Raw genomic sequence first — 19,465 nt, forward strand, 5'->3', positions numbered from 1 at the left:
ATAAAATCTTAAAAAAGAAAACAACAACTGAGGAAGGGGCCATTGGAACCTCTGACTTGTAGGCAATTGGGAGCACAGGTAACAATGTGGTGTGAGACTGGTGTCTGAAAGATGGAGTGAGGGCAGTCTTGTGGGACTGAGCCCTTAACCTGTGGAATCTGATGCTGTTCCAGTAAAGGGTATCAGAATTGAGTTGAATTCTTGGACACTCAGCTGGTGTCTGAGAACTGTTTGTTAGTATGGGACATGTCCCCACCATGTTGGAAATTGAGTCTCAGGACAAAAAAGAAAGTACATAAGATGAATCACTCTCTTTTACTTGGCCCTGGTGCAACCTCCTACATTTCTGAGCCTCTCCACAGAGGGAACAATATTAACCTAATGTCAGTGAGCAAATGAACTTCAGGAGATCATATGGCTTTGCATTCTGTATATTTATGGATCAGGCATAGGGCTGACTTCTTTATTTTTCCAACACTGGTATGACCTAGGGAATACAGAACAAATGTGAGAATTTAGGAATGGGGTAATTTGTCATTCTCACCATTTTCAGCCACAGATTCTGGGCTGCAGTACAACGAGACTGAAATTTTCAAGGGTCATTAATGCCTCAACTGCATGGTTGAGCTCACATTAACAGGAGAGATAATCTACAGATAAATCACAGGTGATGATGGGAAAGTCTGCCTTGCTTTCAGGTGCATGTGGATAGACCTGCTTATCTCTTAGAGAGAGGCATGGCTAAAACTCTCCATGAGAGTGGCTTTCCAAGTATGGCCCCAGCAGTATCTGTATTACCCAGGAGCTGGTTAGGGGACCATCTTGGAGTGACCTTGTCTTAGTAAGTTGGTTATATACAGAACAGAGCTGAAACTGAACACATTCTACTTGGACAAGAAAAAAAAAATCTTACCTCTACCAGCTCCATTCTGCTGAAGGGTCAAGACTTAAACTTATTACTTAATGACATTTTAGTTTCTCCTGAATTCTTCTCAGAGCCCATGTCCTTTGGGCATGGTTGACTTGGTCCCACCTTGGTTCTCTTGTGGCCAACAGTCCTATTGTTTCCCAGACACTTGTCTCTCCATCCCTCAGCTTCTTCAGCTGGGTCACCTTACCCCAAGCCAAGATAGCCTCATGGTAGTCTTGCTGGCTCTCTATTCATTGTTTTCTTTGCCCTTGTGCCATCTTCTGGGTCTTCTGGTTTCCATGACCATGTTCTGTGGCTGAAAAATAGGGGAAGAAAAGTAATTTTCCCTCTACCCTTATGTCTTTTGTGACTGAAGCCCCTCATAAGAAAAGACAGATTAACAAGAGAAAGAGAGAAAAAAAGGAAGTTTAACAACATGTATACCTCTACATACATTGGAGATACCCAAGAAAACTGAGTAAGTCTCCAAAATGGCCCAATCCATTCCTTAAATACCATCTCCAGCTAAAGACCAAAAAAAAAAAAAAAAAAAAAAAAAAAAAAAAAAAAAAAAAAAAAGATATTGGAGGGGATGCAGGTGGGGAGGCCAGTCATGGGAGGTGACCAGAAAAACAGTGTAAAGGAGGGAGAAGTTGTTATGCAGATTTTAGTCTTGCCTTTTCCTCTGATAGGAGCTTCTTGTGATTTTAAAGTCTTCTTTCTCTTCCTGGGACAGAGAGGGAAACACTCTGGCAAATGGAAATTTCCCTTATAAATGTAAATTTCCATTATAAATGTGTCAATTCTACTCTGCTTTCAGAGTTTCTCCTGTGCCTAATGGGTCTTAGAAGTAATCAGCTTAAAATTATCCCAGTGCCAAACAGGGGTGTTTTGGGGTGGTTTATTCTGCTCCCCTTCAGCTCCATAAAGGAGCTTCTGGATAACTAGTAAATGGGTTTGAAGAGACTAGGTGAGTACTACCTCAGTCCTCTCTCTTCTGTACCCCATACTCACCCTCTTCTTTGTGACTGTCATGGTTGCACTCTGTTGGACGTGGCAGTAGGCAGTAAACCTAGTTATGTCTGGGGGACCTACAACTGTCTCCTGGGTCTACCTTAAACCCAAACACTCATACTGCTTATCAGAGTGTTTCTTCCACATTTCCTGCCTTTCCCTTCAGGTTATATCTCAGGAGGGAAGGAGAGAAGCACTGGCATTTTACCTCTTGGCCTCCCTCCAACTATAGTCCTTGCCCCTACCCTTACCAAGCACTTTCTTTACCTCTCCAGTGGGAGGTCTATGACACATTCTTGATGGGGCATTTATCCTACCCAGTTCCTAGGTCATGTGCCAAAATGGATGCAGGGAAGCAAAAATGCATAGCAGGATGAGGGGTCTTAAATGCAAAGTCCTATCTCAATTATATTTGTTCTATGAGTACAGGATACATAGGAGTTACTGTCTTATCTGAGCTCCCCTTGTCCTAGGACTTAAGTAGAAACTGAAAACATGGGATCTACCAAAAAGAAATAGGGGTAGGGACTTGGGGGGCAGGGGTGGAGGGTTGGGTTGCTGCATGACTACTACCAAAGCATTTAGAACTGGAAATAGAGATTATTATAGTCTTTGTGTTTGTGTTTATCTACATAGCAGCAGGAAACCACTGGTTATTTGGGACAAAAAACATAGTCTTATGTTGGAATAATGCCTGCTTTATGTACTCTATATTCCCAGTGCCTGTGTCTGGCACATAGTAACAGTGAGTGTGCAGAATGAAGGATGGAAAGGCAAATGTGAGGAGAAGGAGAGAGCTAGGCAGACTCAGAAATGAGTGAAATAACTAAAACTGCTTTAGCAGTGTGAATAAGAAGGTCATCCTAGAGCATGGAGAATACATGGAGAATATACATCCCATCACTCCAACCATCTCCACTTAAGATACACAGAAGACTTGGTCCAGGAAGAATTCTGGTAATAGCCTAGACATAAACAACAGACCCAAAATGGTCGCTTATGCTAAGTCTCACATCACCAAACCAAGACTTAATCATTGGCTTGGTTCTCTCAGAAGTGGAACCTTAAAACAGTCAATCAGGAATCACTAATGGGATCATCTGTCTGATATGTCCCTGTCATCCTCTAAGGGAAAGTGACCTTCCAATATCCATCTTCTGTTTTTGCCAGTATATTTTTCTTGCTTCTGCTCCCTTGTGCCTACAAAATCTTTCATTTGGTTTAACTCCTCATGGTTCCTTTCTGTCTGCTAGATGTCTGCTAATTCATGAATCAATTTTTTCTCAAATAAATTTAAAGATTTTAATATGCCTGTTTATCTCCTCATGGTATCCTACTAGCCCTGAGTTTTTAACCAATTCCACTCTTATTTCTCCTTTTCCTTTTGTGAAATTTTTTCCTACTGCCCAGCAAATTACAGCCTCAAGATAACAATATTTCACTTAACATGAAACACCAGTTTTCAATAAATCCATGTGATTGGAGATGCTCTGTTTAAAAACACATTCAGCAAAATCTAGAGGCTTGAGACAATGTGTATCCTACCTCTTTCCAGTAGACTGAAATCATACATCCCACATCCTTATTTCACCAATTAAAATGACACATTAATCATCTTCCTTCTTTTTGTTCTTCTTATTTCATGTTACTCCGATTCCTCCTCATTTCTCTGGCGGATGCTGCTGGGACCATCAGAAACATGCCCACATGAATCCTATATGTTTCCACTAAGCTGCGTAAAATGCATCCATGGACCACATGAAACACCTCCTCACAGCTTCCATATGTCCCAGCACAGTGAGCACCAGGCGGCCTCTGCCTTAGGCGGCATATTGAAGTGGACTCTTGTCTTCAGGGCTTCCAGAACTCACTTTTGTTCCCCATCTGTCTCTCTTCTCCCCACTAAGTGAACCCCCACTTAACCAAGCTCTACATCATGCTTTGCAAATTGGCAGTTCTCCACCATAAGGTCTCAAGTAACGTTTTACTATTGTGGCAAAGTAACTAACCTTCTCTTTCTTCTAAGCAGGGTGGTTAGAGAAGGAGTCTGGGAATTAGAAGCAAGTCCTAGTGCTTGTATGTCTGCTAGGCTCTGGCTGCAAAGTCACCATATACCAGAAGTAATGTTGCCTAAACAGTAGGCCTCCAGGGTTGATGGGGGCTCTCTGATGACATGGCAGGTTGTTTTTCTCATGACTCTCTTGGTCATCTTCTTGTGGTCACAAGCTAAAATGGCAGCTCCAATCGTGGAGTCCTCATACAACACTGCTCAAAATGAGAAGAGGGGAGAGGGCTTCTTTTTGTACCATCTTTCTGGGAATCAAAGATTCCCTTAGCAGATTTCCCTCTCAAGTCCTAGACTCCACAATGGGATCATGAAACCACACCCTGGCCACACAGGAGCTCATGAATGTGATACTCAGACAAGGCTCTGTGTTAGTCATGTCTTTTATTTTCTGTGTTCTGATGTTTGGACATAGGGACCCTGGAAGTACTGCCCCTCCCAGGGCTAGTCAACTGTTAGAGGCAGCAAACAATTTACCCACTTGCCAAATGCAGATCAACCAATCCAGAGCCTATACACTATCCCCTTTATGGGACTCTTATACTCAGGCTGCTCTTCTCCTACCCTAATCACCCCAGGGCCAGGCACCAGACAACTAGGGACAACTCCTGTAACCCAGAACCCATTGAAACTATTCAAGTTAGCCAATCCTAAATCTGCTCACCCTCTCTTGCCTGTTCCTTCCAACAAAAACCACAACAAAGCCTCTTGCCCACAGCTCTCCCTTCTTTCTCCATAATCCATAAATCTTGACTGACCTTGGTAGTTCTCCACATGTCCCTCCCTGCATGGTGTGTCCCTTCATCTTAGAAACTGTGAGTAACAAACTATCTTTTAAATGATAGCTGTCTCCTAATCTGTTGGCTTTACTGAAGCTGAAATTTCCTGTGAATACACTGTGTTTTAGAATAAATTCTGCTGGCAACAAACCTTTCTAGAAGAGTTTTTGTCTTCCAGGGGAAAATAATGAAAGAAAGTCTCTTTCCTTCTTCTTTTTTTTCTTTCTTTTATCTTTTTCTTTTCTCTTTCTTTCTTTCTTGATTTTATTTCTTTATTTGAAAGGGAGAGAGCACAAGCAGGGGGATGGGCAGAGGCAGAGGGAGAAGCAGACTCTATGCCAAGCAGGGAGCCTAATGTGGGATTTGATCCCAGGACTCTAGCATCATGACCTGAGCTGAGGGCAGATGCTTAACTGACTGAGCCACCCGCGTGCCCTTTCTCTGTTTCTATATAAAAGATTTGGTGCTAGTTATCTATTTCCTCAAAACAAATTACTCTAAGACTTGGTGGCTTAAAACAATACTGGTTATTTTATTATCTCTCGTGTTTTTTGTGGGTCAGGAGTCTGAGCAGGATTCAGATGGGCAATCCTGGCTTTGCATCACTAATGTCATCACCCTCAGGCATGCCTGGAGCTGCAGTGACAAGGGGTTATGACTGACGCTTGGTGTATGTGTGAGCCTTTTCCAAGGGAAAGTTGGGCAGGCTGACTGACGCTTGGTTAGTCACCGTGCTGTGCACAGGTATTATCTCAGTGAATCTTTTATATCCATCTTTTGAGATAGATATCTATTACCGTGATTTTACAGATGGGGACATGGCCTCATCCAGGGTGTGCAGCTGGTAAGTGGTGTCATCGCTGAGCATAGCAACCCCCTTCCCTCCCTGTCTTTCTCCATCACATTACTGCATGTTGATGTCTTTATAGTACATGCAGATGTTTGAAATAATCTTGTACATTCATTATGTCTTTTGCTAATTTGTCTCAGTTCCCAGTGGAATCCCATGTCCTTGAGAGCAAGGTTCTTGGGAGCATTGTTCTTGCTGTTCATTTCTTTATCCCAGAGCCTAGAACAGCCTCTGGCACATTGCACGTGTTCAGTAAATAGTCACCGAAGAAAGCACAGAGATTGGATTTACTCAGTAGAATGTCACTTGGGCAGCACAAGGAGGCCCCACCTGCAGTAACTCCAGATCCTAGAAACTGCCCCACCTGCCCAAAGGTTATTCTTCTACCTCAACTCTTTGGCAAGTCCCTCATCTCATCCCTAAGCATTTCTCTGGGGGAGCTTTTAGCGGCTTGCTCCTCCCCATGAAGCCTTGTTCTCTCCTTGTCAGGGCTCCAGATCCACTCATACAGCTCTGTCTTACTGAAGCTACATTACGCTAAATCCCGTGGGAGGACAGGTGTTTGTGCTCCCAAAACTTGGCAGTCACAGCTGGAAATTCAGAATCTATCTCTACTGTTTTCTCTTCTCTTTTCTTTCCCTGTCTCTCATTCTCAGACTCACCTCCAGTCAAGCTGTGGCAATATGGCTACTTATGGCCCACAATCTCCATGAACCCAAGACTTTCTCCTTTACCCAGGATATCTGAAGCAGCCTGCCCAACTATGCATTCATAGGCAATAGACATATGGCTTATCAAGAAATTAAAGCTCTTCACCCCCACCATTTTCCCTTGGAAAAATCTACCCAAAAAGGCTTACACTAAAGACCCATACAGACACATAAACACACACACATACACCACACACACACACACACACACACACACACACACTTATATTCCTTGAGTTTTATTTAAATGTTATTTTATTTCCTGGATGGCTTGAGTTTCTCCATGCAGCATTTGTAAGTGGGGAGGAATGGCATGGCCCATTACTTTAGAGGCCCAGAGAGAGGAGATTCTGGCCCTCTCCTCTTCCAAAATACAGAGTAGTGTGGGGATCAGCATCCTTTTATGACAACAGAGCTGGAGGCCTGTGTGTGAGTGCATCAGTGACTGTGACACCATAACCTGGGTAATAATTGTTTTTGTCCTCATCATAAGCCTCTAATCCAGCCTCACTTCCCATATGATGGGGAAATCTATTTTCTTTTATTATTTTCACTATGGAATCGGGGTTCCTAGGCCATGGTAAGACATACTTCTTACACATCATGTTGTTGTAACAGAATTTTAAAAACTATACTGAGTTTCCTTAGAACCAGACATTTTGATGGGAGAGACAGATCAAGATTCTTTGTGGGCAGGCTGAGATGGCCATCCATAGAAGGTGTGGTGGTCAGTTGTCTCCTGGCTGTTAACACCTCACAGCCTGGTCTTTCTGGAAACAGCTCATTGAGTGAACTGCTAGTTTGCTCACTCCGAGCTTCCTGTGGTGGTCATTCTAGAGGACACCCATTTGCTGCCGCTGTCCCTCTGTTGGATCATTATGGCTCCCAGTCCGAGGAGGAACTTTGTGGAGAATCCTGAATTCCAGAGCTTTCTGAGACATGCTGAATAGATTGTGTTAGATCCTGCAGGCAATTGCTTTTCATAGAAAGTCTTATGCCAGGAAAAAAAAAAAAAGAGCATAAATCCAGCTGAAGCATTTCAAAATCTGTAAGCAGAATAAATTCCAGACCAGGGTCATGGAAGAGTAATTCTCTTCAGACGTAATGGTCCTCACTAGCAAAATGTGTTCCCCTTCATATGCAGAAAAATGGAATCACTGAAGGAAAGAGCTGGAAGGGTCTTTGAAGATCATCCAACACGGCCCCCTCATTTTCTTTATGATTTGAAGAGGCAGAGCATTTCTCCAAGGCTACAGTGTGTGAACTAGTTGCAAAGCAGAAACTGGAACTCAGGGATCCTGACTCCTGGTCCAACAAATTCTTATTTTGCCAATTAGCCCACTGACCTAGGAACTGTGATATTACAACACATTAGGGAAAAAAGAGTCAGGGGAGGGAGTGCTTTCAGAAGAATCCGATTCTTCCACTCTACACTTGAGCAACTTACTCTAGGCAGAACAACTAATACTTCAAGGGGATGTCTTCACAGTCCCAGTCTGGTGCTCTTTCTCCAAACAAGGCTAATTGGACCTTCCTTCTGAACAACATGTCTGCATTCTTGCCTTGGTAGAATGGGGAGCTAGAAAGAAGTAGGTGCTGGGGCGCCTGGGTGGCTCAGTGGGTTAAAGCCTCTGCCTTCGGCTCAGGTCATGATCCCAGGGTTCTGGGATCGAGCCCCACATCGGGCTCTCTGCTCAGCAGGGAGACTGCTTCCTCCTCTCTCTCTGCCTGCCTCTCTCTCTGCCTGCCTCTCTGCCTACTTTGCGATCTCTATCTGTCAAATAAATAAATAAAATCTTTAAAAAAAAACAACTTATAAAGAAAGAAGTAGGTGCTGAAAGTTCAAATGACTTCAGGAACTAGTCATACATAGTCCACATAAAGAAGAAAAACGGGTTGAATAAATACAAAGCAATTCAAAAGAAGGAATTATTGGGGTAGAAACTGAGTCTCGTCTTCTCCTCTTAGTACCAAGTACTTGACCACAGACTGATAATGACAGGTAAAAGTAATGTCCAGACAGACTGATGAAGTTAAGCAAGGTCAGGTAAGGACCAAAGCACCAGGCAGGTAAAAGTATTAAGTTCTATGATAGAGAGTTAAGAAGAGAGAAATGGGTGCATTAGAAAGCAAGCATTCAGTGTTTCATAGAGTCCAGACATCACGGGTCAGGAGAGCAAGCTAAGAGACTGGGGAAGAGAGAGGCAGGAAGTCAGATGGGAGTTCTGGGAAAAAAAAAATAACACGCTCAGGTTAAATTATGGACCAGAAGAGGGGCATCTTAGCAAGAGACCCAGGAGAGCACCACCAACACCAAAGACTCCACACTGAGGCAACTGATTTTGAATGCATGGCTTCTCTTCAATACTTCTACCCAAGGTCGTAATTTTGCTTCTGAATATGGGAACAAGTAAGGCAAAAACTGGAAGCCATTGCACATGTGAGGATTAAGCACCAGATGAAGAACAGATACACTGGGTAATGCTAGCAGTAGACATATTGGAAGCCCAATTAATTAGCAAAAGCTTGATTTGGTGAGTGTGCAATTAGAGAAAAGGGACGCATATCGTACTAAAGTTGGAGACTGATGGAATTGCTGCCATCTGTCACAAGCTAGGGAATGCGGGGAGAGAGTTAAGCTCACATTTTGGTCAGAGCTAAACAGTGCTTTCTGGTTCTATTTTTCATAGATCAAGGAGGAAGCCTATAAGTTCATGTCACCTACTTGCTACGCCCAGTCTAGCATCCAGCTTCAAGTGATTGGGGCCTCAAGTGATTGTTTTAGGTTTCTAGTACCATAACATATCACTATTAACTGCATAGAGACTCCCTTCGAAGGCTTAAGGAGGAAGCTGAATAATTATTCTCAGACAAAAAAGGGAAGAAGTCGCCTGTAGGTGATAAGCTCTCAGAAACAGATGTCTTAAGGCTCTCAGGTGTATGCTGCTAGGAACAGAGTTCAGTCAGATTTGATTAAGTGAACTAATTAGCAAATTTATTTTCATTACTGACACAGTAATTTAGTTCTAGCCTGCAGAGGACTGAAATATGTTTCCAGCTTGAAGAAGGCTGTGAATATTCCCATTTACCACAGACTAAGATTCATAGTTAATTGGGATACTTTATGGTTCTCTGGGTGGGAAATAAATCTAAACAAGAAAAAATGTGTATATTAGCAACCATTTTTTCCCCAACAAGTTAATAGCCCTCGGAATTGTGCATCCTACATAAAAATGATTGTGCATTCTACACAGCAATGATTATTTTATGAGAAAATAAAACCAAAGAAAAAGTAATAGTCAAGTAGGCAATTTTTCAAATGCTGTACACAAAATAGTGAGAGATTGTTAAATTATGTACATTTTCTCTAACTGTAAAGCTTTTTTTTTTTTTTTTTTGGATACATCCTAATAGAAAACTTTGCATTAAGTAAAATAAATTGGAAAGTTACTGAAGAAACAGGTTTAGGGTTTGACCCTTCCTTACTTGGGATTACCTCTTCACTGTCTCAGGGAGAATTATTTTCTAGAGAAATGAAATATAAGCAGATACACAGGGGATTGTCTTCCATGGAAGATGGAGTCTTACTGAGAGGACCCTTGATGGGCTTGGGAATTCAAGACCAGGAATAGAGCAATATTGGTTACATTGTTCCATGTAAGCATTAAGCAAGAATTTGGAGTTTTGAGTACAGTTCTTTTTATTTATATTTTAATTGGCTGTTACATCTCTTAACACTTCTACTCTATAAATTATACTTCCATATCTTTTCTTTTTCTTGCAGTTATGTGTTGAGGATACTAGGTCCTTTGTCCTGCAGAACTTCCAAAACTTTGTATTTTTCTGCCTGCATCCTGGTGATGTTGGATGTTATCTCCTAAATTTCCTGAGATTTAGTAGTCAGATGTGGAGACATGGTCAGATTCAGGCTTGATTCCCCCCAACCCCCCACTACAAGTCTACCTCATGGGTGGTCGTGTACAATTCCATCATCAAGAGGTGCATAACATCCTCTCCCTCTTTTCATGATGCTAGCAGCCATTGGTGGTCATTATCTACATCAAGAATGGGAAACACAAGGGGAAAATCCAATCTCCTGCCTTTATTTGCAAGTTTTATTGGAATATAGCCACACCCATTGGCTTATATATTGTCTTTTGCTCTTTTGTACTGTAATAACAGAGATGAGCAGTTGTGACAGAGACCATATGTTCTACAAAGCCTAAAAAGCTTAAAATAATTACTTGCTTGTTCTTTATAGACTATGTTTGCCTGACCCCTGGTTTAGAGCCATTAAACTATTAGGGTATGAAAAATGGTGACATTCAAATTTGTCATTTACTTCTCACTTATTAGCTACAGTGTTCCTATTAAAAACTCCATTTGCCAACTCTTGGTTATGGCAGATTGTGTAGGAAAGAATTCTTTCCTTTTTTTAAACTTGTTTTAAAAAAGTATGAAGTTGTCTTCTAGCATCCTTTTAAAGGTGTTCAGGAAGGTTGGTTTTTTTTTTTTTGTTTTATTTTGTTTGAGAATTGTTAAGCTCATAAACTAAAATATATTTGATGTGCTTCAAATCATCCCAGTTATTATTACCCTTTTTGATGATCAAGCTGCCTCTTCTTTAGCCAGTGGGAGCCTAGACCACAGACTGAGTCTTTTTTTTTTTTTTTTAACGATTTTATTTGAGAGACAGAGAGCACAAGCGGGGGCAGTGAGAGAGAGAGAAGCAGGCTCCTCGCTGAGCAGAGAGCTGGATGCATGGCTTGACTGGGATCAAGACCTGAGCTGAAGGCAGACACTTAACCGAGCCACTCAGGCGCCCCTAGACTGAGTCTTTATAACACAACCTCAAGAGTCTTGGATAGGTTTCTTGCTTTCTGAAACAACCATTTCAGACTCATCTTGTATTTTTCCTGCCTTAGTCCTGAAATCAGCCATTTCTCTAAGGATCCTCTACTGGGAATAGTGTTGAGAGACCTCAGTCTGGGTGCCAATTGCTAAGGGGTTGGTATTGTTCCTAGACCTTTTCAGTGGACAGAGCTAGAAGATATGTATTCCTTAAGCTACAATATGTCATAAGTTCAGAACCATACCTCCAATTTAAATTCAAAACTACAGGGTTTTACTTAAACTTTGTTGATCTTACACATGCCTATCCTTTCAACCACATGGATGCTCTCCACTCTAATGGACCCCCAACACAGTTATACCTCTCATGTATTCCAAGCTATAGCAGTCTCTGCATGACTATACAAACTCTACCACCAGTTGTATGATTCCTAAGAAGTTACTTTTCCCTGTTTAGTCCTTAGTCCATATGACATCATATGACATAAAATCACATAAACTGTTTCTTACTCAGTGGACTACATTACCAGTGTATTCATAGTGAGTTTCATTTTATTTTACTTTTCATATCTAGGAAAAGGTTTTTACTTAGTTTTGTCTTTTAATTATGTAAAATATTTGCGTGATCCTAAAGTCACATCTTAAAAAACAAGATGTAGTCGCATAACTCTTATCTTAACCCTGCTCTCTTCCCCTCTTATAGGTAATCATTACAGAAAAAGTTATGGTTTGTCCTTCTTTTTGTTTTGTTTAGAAAATTGTTCTTTTCTAAAAATAAACAAATACGTTTAAAAAAGATAAATTGTAGAATGATATATATGTGTGTGTCTATTTTTAATTTTTTTTTCCCTTAATGTTTCTTTGAGATTGCATCATAGTAGGATGGATAGTCTCTGAAAGGGAAGGAGGATGGAGGTGGTGGGGGATGGAGAGGAAAGACCAACAGATGAAAGAGAAATAAAGCCAATAATGTAACATCTTCCCATGATCACCATGCTTGCAGTGAAATATTAAACTGAGATATACATTTGTTTACTCTTCTTGCTTCTCCCCTCCCCTCTCTGCTCTCCCTCCCTCTCTTTCCTTCCTCCTTCTCCACTTTCTTCTTCTTCCTCTTCTTCCTTTTCTCCTCCTCCTTCATCTGTCTCTCTCTTTCTTTCCCTCTCTCTCATTAAGAAGCTGAGGCTAAGTTCTGGGTGTGGAGATGCAGATCAAAACAGAGAACATGTTAGGAGAGAAGCTGACAGGACCATGAGTATTTATGTCCCTGGGAATTAGGAGAACTGGGAAGTATCATAGGCGTTCATAAACCAGGCATTGCAAGCTGATTGCACCCTCTCTCTGAGGGATAAGGAGGCCCATCTGACATATGGGTCATACCAGTAAATCTTCCATCTGTCCCTATATCTTTCTCCCCTGTGTAAAAGCACCAGCAAGTCTTGCTTGATCCTCCAATGTCTGCTTCGTGGATGAAGGCCAGCAGCCTCTTGTGGTTATGCTGGGTGAGACTTTGACACCGGCATATAAATAGTTGAACTGACTAAGATCAATGAATGAATCACAACATCAAAGCAGCAACAGGGTCCTCAAGGCATAACCAAGCCCCACTTAACCTCAGCCTGAACATGCCAGACATTGTTCCAAGGCATAATTTTTCTTTGTAACAAAGCCAAGAATGTGGGCACAGTGGCAGTAACTTGGTACTCACATTGGTTTCCCACAAAGTAGATATTCCAAGGCAGTGATTTGGTCAAGTAACACATTTTAAGTGTGCTTTTCCTTAGACATCCAAAATAGTTCATGCTGTTCGCTGACAACCCTGTTCCTTCTCAGTGGCACAGAATCCAAAAGGCAGGGGCTGGGGGTAAACTTCCCAACCCTCATATTTCTTAGTCAAAGACAAAAATTCTTTCTCAGCTGGTGTGTGGGTTTTTTTTTTTTTTTCCAATTCAAATCTATTGTTCTGCTACCAATTCTCCAATTCTCTGATACCAACCAAATATCCTATAATTTAATTCAATTCTGACACTGAGTACAGACACCAGAGATTAAGGGCTCAGTCCCACAACCCTGCCCCCACTTTAAATGCCAGCCACAAAGAGGTCCCTAGGCCATCTTCACTTCTACCCAACTGACTACAAATCTGGGGTTTCCAGGATCCTTACTAAGGTTTGACAATTTACTAGAATGACTCAGACTCAGCAAAATGCTTTGCTTATGATTACCAGCTTATTAGAAAGGATACAACTTAGGGACTGCCAGATGGGAGATGCTTATGGAGTAGGTTACAGGAGGAGAGGTGATGAAGAGCTTCCAGGCCTTCTCTGAACCTGCCACTCCCCCACCACATCGATGTGTTCATCAACCCAGAAGTTCCTCCCAAACTTGTTCTGAGTTTTTTGGGCGGTTTCATAACATAGGCACAACAGTTTAAATCACTGACCACAGGGATGAACATATATTCTAGCCCTCTTCCCCTTCCCCAAGTTAGGTCCTGGACTGATCGTTCTAATCCTCTAACAGTGTGATTGTTTCTCGAGTGACCCGTCCCCATTCCAAAGCTACCTAGGGACCCACCTTCACTCTGCTAGCTTAAACTTAGGTATGGTTACCAGGGCTTGGTACAAATAACAAAGGGCCCTCTTATCACTCAGGAAATTCCAAGACTTTTAGGAGGTCTGTGCCAAAGAACCATGGGCAAAGACCAACTATATACATTTTTTTATTATACTACAACTGCCAAACAACGTACCTGAACAACGTACTGAGGGAAGAGAGAATGAAGCAGAATGTCGAGTGGAGAGGGGTTCTTTAAGTCTTGGTATTTCTGGCTTGGAGTCTACCATTTGGGAGGAGTCAAGAGCTAAGTAATTCAGATCCAGCCAAGGATCTAAGTACACATAGGCCTGGAATTTGTTGTTAGGTGGAAGTTTGGGAGTGTTACAGAACACAATGTCAACTGAGTGAATTTAAATAGCTAATTGACTTTATTCAATGATTCATGTTGGGCAGCTTCCCATCTGACAAAAAGATGGTGTTTGATGCAAAATGGAACACTTTTATAGGTATTAACAGGTGGGACAAAGAAGTTATTAGCAAAAAAAAGGAAAGAATTGTTTCAGGCAAGGTCACCTTCCCCCTGGGGGAAGACAAGGGGTCCTCTCATACAGGTCAGCTCACTAGTGCTGACCAGAGAATTCCAGATTGAATGGTTTAAATTCCACTTCTGGAAGAGGCTGAAACTGCAGTTAGGTTAGGTAATAAATCTCGGTGGGATTTAACGTAAGTGACTCCGTTTGGGCCTGTTGTTTCTGGTTAGCAGGAGGCAGTAGGGCTGGTGTCGGAACTAGGAGGGACTGACTATGAGAGAGCTCAGAGCAGCCACGGGGGGAGGACTCCTCCTCCTCTGACTCCCCCAAATCAGCAGCGATCAGGGCCCCAGAAGTGAGATCCAGGGATCATTAGGGAACAATCTTCAGCTGGACTGAAAATAAGACCAGGAAAGGAAAGAAAGGAGAGTCAATGCTACTGTAAGCTTCAGAACTGTGTTCTAGCCTGGTGGTTTTGACTTGTGTCTCTGTTAACAGCAAGTAGGTGGCTGGTTTCCCTAATACTGGAAATTTGGCCTTTTCTTCCATGAGTCAACACATTTCATAACAGGAGGCCTTTCCCTTACTGCTAAGTGGTTTCAAGTTCTAAAATATTAAAGAAATATTGTTGGTTTTCCTGGCCACTGATGGATCTTAAACTTTCAACCTGATGCATGCAAGTGTAAAGTGTTAAATAATAACTAAATTGGGCTATTTTTAACTTTCTGTTCTGCTCATGCTTTATCTTCCTGAAGGACTTTGCCTGCCTTCTGGCCCTTTTTAGCAACTTTTTGCTCAGAGAGAAGCTAAGTTCGTACAGGTTAGCTACCTGTATGCAAGACCAAGATGTTTACACAATTCAATCGGTCCAAACAAAAATACTGGAACTATAGAACCACTGTAGAGATTTCACACAAACCACAACCCCTAAGGATGGTTTTAAACCTAAATACTTTTGGCCTTAATAAAAACAAAAGAGGATAATTTGCAATTTTTTTAATGAAGGTAGACTTGATAACTTACATAGTTAACTCACAAATTAGAGATTCCCAGAAAATGCATTGGTCAATTCTTCTAACTCTGCTGTTATTAGCTATACTTTGCCTTAAATGGTCATGACACATTGTATTGTTAGCTTAAAACCCCGATCTCTTCAGTTAACCCTGGGCAGCGCTGATTCCACAGAGGGCCAATGGGGGAGGTCCCCTGATCCCAATCTTCTTGAGCAGAAATGAAGATTCACTGCTCACTGAGAAAATGGTCAAACACAGAACTGGTGGGAAGTCAGAATGCTGTGGAAACAGCATATGTCTCTAGTTTGTTTTAAGGGCTGCAGACAAGACAGATAGTAGTTTTGAGGAAAATTAGTATCAGAGAATCAAAAAAAAATTGAAATTCTAGTACCATGGGGATTAAGTAGTCATTGGTCCTCATTCTGAAATGTGAATTCAGGTGAGATCTTTAGCTTTGATGTTAACAGGGCAACTTTCTATAAAGTACCACATGGCTAAGATGGTAAGAAAAGGCTACCAGCCCCACCAGCCTTCAGCCCAGGACAAAGTAGTCCTGTTCTCCAGCCAGATAGCTGTAAGGACTTCTCTCTTGCACTCAGCTACAGACTCAAGATGGCAATCATTTCATTGACAACTTAAGACAAATTCAGAGAGTAGACTCTTCTTGTCCTTATTTTGAGATGAAGCCCACAGTACACCTTTCAAAGCCCCAGATAGATATCCCTGATTATCTGCCCCATTAAAGTGTATCAGTGTCAGCATTTACAGATTATCTAACCAATGGTTTTCAAGCATTCCTGTGTATCTGGATCTCCTGCCCAGAATAACAGGGATGCGGCTGGGGATTAAAAAGATGATGATGTCAGGCCTCATCCTGGAAATTCTAATTCAATTGGTCAAGCATAAAATAGGCATTTCCAAAAACAAACAAACAAAACAAAAAACCCAAACCTTGGTGATTCTAACATGCCATCAAGATTGAAAATTATTTCATCTTCATTTTGAAGCAGAGTTTGAAGCAGAGAAAACCTCAGTGCTTTTCCAAAATCAGGCAGCTGAAAAGCAGAGAAGACCTCAATGCTTTTCCAAAATCAGGCAGCTGAAAAGGGACAGGGCTCTGATTCTATCTCAGGTATTTCTGACTTCAAGTTTCTTCCCCCACTGCCCCAATATATTCATTGTACCATATGGCCTCAAGGCCACTAAGTTGGAACCTAGACCCCAGGCCCCCTGAATTCCTGTCCAGTGATTTTCCTGCTATACCACATCCACATCCACTCTTTTCCTAGATCTTGACATACTGGAATGAGACTCAACAGCAACCCCCCTCTCACTTAAATACTGAATAGGTTGTTCCAGAGACTATGAAGTCAATTTTCTTTAGCTTAAATATTAGCCAAGAGAATAGGGATGACCTACGTTAAATAAAACAGTCTGCGTTAAAATAAACAGTAGACTGTAGAGGAAGGGATCAAAGACTCAATGAAGTGGGAATGTGAGAATGTCTCTACTGTATAAGACCAGAAAATACACTTGCTGACTCTGGCTGTGCTGCTCAGGAGGGCCTGGAGGCCATGCCATTTACTGAAGTGATAAGGAAAGCACTAGTGTGAGGGCACTGGGATTGTTGAAGAGCTCAGGGGTGGCTGTCCTCTGGAGGTAGGAGCTAACAGCAGGAGATGCTATTCGAGACCTGGGCTTCCTAGGAGCAGTAGAAATGATAAGATCCCAGACTAGTGGAGACCAGGAATCAACTACCAACCATCAGAAGCACTGTGGACATGGTCACCAAAAAGGTAGCAAGATCAGAATGTCAACCTAGAAGATAGTTCACAGTTCATAGTACTCCTAAGGGCAAGAGTGTTGGGCAAGATTAGGGTATTGTATCATAAATACATTCAAAATACATCAGGCATGGAGGAACAGAAGACCTATCTCAGTTACTCCAAAGGAAAGTTCTCTTTCCCAGTTCTCAGAACTGAACCAGTTCTCAGTCCCCCAAACCATGACTGAAGAAGAGGTCAGATCCACATAAGCAAAACTATCCAACATCATGGTAGATTTATATGGCATTGATTCTCTGGTTCTTTCCTAAAGAAGACATTGGCTATTAATCCAGGCAAAAGCACACTGGGAAAAGGGAACACACACACCATTTGCATGTTGTGGGAAACAAGATTCAAACTGACACTGCCACCCAGGGACCCAAAAGCATCATGCTGGCCTCTATGGAACAAGGGTCTAAGGGAGTTATGTACTAAGTGGAATACTGATCTAGGTGCACACTCACAGTACACTGGTTGCAGATACACTGGGTGTCAGGACGGCTGTCAGACTAAAGGGGGAGGGTCTTGGACTCGCGCAGGCGCAGTTGTGTGCCGGATTGCCAAGACGTCGTTCCCCAAGTACAAGCCGTCGCGTCTGGCTACCCTACCCTCTACCCTCGACCCGGCCGAATACAACGTATCTCCGGAAGCCCGGAAGGCGCAAGCCAAGCGGTTGGCCATAAGATCCCGACTTAAACGGGAGTATCTGCTTCAGTACAACGACCCCAAACGCCAAGGGGTTGCAGATACACTGGGTGCAGATGGGTGTATCTGCAACCAGTGGGCATTTTCACAGGTCTTGAATATATAATGGAAATTGACATATTAAGATGTTGGCAAAATCCTTACACTGGTTCCTTGACCAATAAACTCAAATTATACATTATAAAGAGCTATCATAGTAAAGAAGCCAAATAGAAACTCTGGAAACACCCCCCCCCCCCCACCCTAGACAAGACAGTAAATATAAAACAATTACCATATCTTTGGGGGAATGGCAGATTTTTGTCACCCTCAAAGATTTCAAGGATGGAGGGGTAGCGATCCTGCAAAAACCAGTTGGATCATGGAAAATAACAGTGTACTATTGCAAACTTAACCACATAGTACAGCCAATTGCAGCTGCTGTGCTGGAAGTGGTATCTTTATTAGAGACTCTGGTAAGTGGCATGAAGCTATTGATCTGGCAAATGCATTCTTTTCAATACCCATCAAATAGGACAGAAGCAATTTGCATTCATATGGGATGAATAGCAGTATACATTCATGGTCTTGCCCCAGAGATATGTTAATTCTCTTTCTCTCTGTCACTATACTGTTGAAAGGATCTCGGCCATCTGGACATTCTGTAGAACACCATATTAGCCCATATTGCTGACATCGTGTAAGCTGGACCCCATGAGCAAGACATGGGAAGACATGCGCTCTAGGTGGAGGGAGATAAACCCTACAAAGATTTAGAGGCATGATACATCAGTTAAATATTGAGGGGCCTTGTGTTCTGGGGCAAATGAGTCACCCCTTCCAAAATCAAGAGCATGTTATTTCTCTGTCCACTTCCTACTACTAAGAAAGAAGCACAGGATTTAGTTGGCCTCTTCAGGTTTTAGATGCAGCAGATTATACACTAGAGAATACTGCTCTGACCCATTATTTGATAATGTTAAAGGCTGATAGTTTAGTGGACCCAGAGAAAAAGATCTCTGAAACAGATTCAGGATACAGCATGAACAGCCCTGCCACCTGGGATGCTTTGTAAAGTCTCTAACAAGTCCCAGTACTGTACTAACAGGGTTTCCTATAAAGTCTTGGGTTCCTGAATAATGCTATGCCATCTGCAGCAGAAAAGTATGCACCATTTAAAACACAAACAAGTGGATCTGCTAATGCTCCCTGATAGAGACGGAAAATCTAACCATGGGACATCAAATGGCCATGGAGCCAGAACTGCACATAATGAATGAAGTACCATCAGGCACACCAAGTCATGAGACTGAGAATGCCACTGCAAGATAGAAGTAATATGGAAGGGAGGAGTCAAGATGGCGGAGAAGTAGCAGCTGAGATTAGTTCGGGTAGCGGGAGATCAGCTAAATAGCTTATCTAAAGATTGCAAACACCTACAAATCCAATGGGAGATTGAAGAGAAGAACAGCAATTCTAGAAACAGAAAACCACTATCTGAAAGGTAGGACTGGCGGAGAAGTGAATCCAAAGCGATGGGAAGATAGACCGCGGGGGGAGGGGCCGGCTCCCGGCGAGCGGCGGAGCAACGGAGCAAAATCAGGACTTTTAAAAGTCTGTTCCGCTGAGGGACATCGCTCCAGAGGCTTAACCGGGGTGAAGCCCAGGCGGGGT

At 42.3% G+C, this 19,465-nt stretch overlaps 1 long non-coding RNA gene across 1 annotated transcript in view; it reads right to left on the reverse strand.

Annotated features, from left to right (window-relative positions):
• Positions 1–331: 331 nt before the first annotated feature.
• Positions 332–19,465, reverse strand: part of LOC125087688 (uncharacterized) — a 37,093-nt gene continuing 17,959 nt past the window's right edge. Inside the window, exons 2-3 of the long non-coding RNA XR_007123491.1 lie at positions 914–1,226; positions 332–487 (exon numbers count right to left, since the gene is read on the reverse strand). This is a non-coding gene — a long non-coding RNA (uncharacterized LOC125087688). The remainder of the gene's footprint in view (positions 488–913; positions 1,227–19,465) is intronic.

Source organism: Lutra lutra, chromosome 16, assembly GCF_902655055.1.
Source record: "Lutra lutra chromosome 16, mLutLut1.2, whole genome shotgun sequence".
NCBI classification, from domain to species: Eukaryota; Metazoa; Chordata; class Mammalia; order Carnivora; family Mustelidae; genus Lutra; species Lutra lutra.